Source organism: Eimeria mitis, genomic scaffold, assembly GCF_000499745.2.
Source record: "Eimeria mitis Houghton genomic scaffold, Emh_scaff1968, whole genome shotgun sequence".
Taxonomy (NCBI): domain Eukaryota; phylum Apicomplexa; class Conoidasida; order Eucoccidiorida; family Eimeriidae; genus Eimeria; species Eimeria mitis.
In genome coordinates, this window is record NW_013570292.1 from 1,967 (window position 1) to 2,169 (window position 203).

Here is a 203-nt window from a genome sequence, read left to right on the forward strand (position 1 = left end):
ACTGCTGCTGCTGCTGCTGCTGCTGCTGCTCAAACTGCTGCTTCATCTACTGCTGCGTCTGCTGCTTCTGCTGCATCTGCTGCTGCTGCTGCTTTTGCCCCTGCTACTACTATTACTATGAGTACTACGCTTCTTGCTGCTGCTGCTGCTGTTGCTGCTGTTGCTGCTGCTGCTGCTGTTGCTGCTGCTGCTGCTGCTGCTGC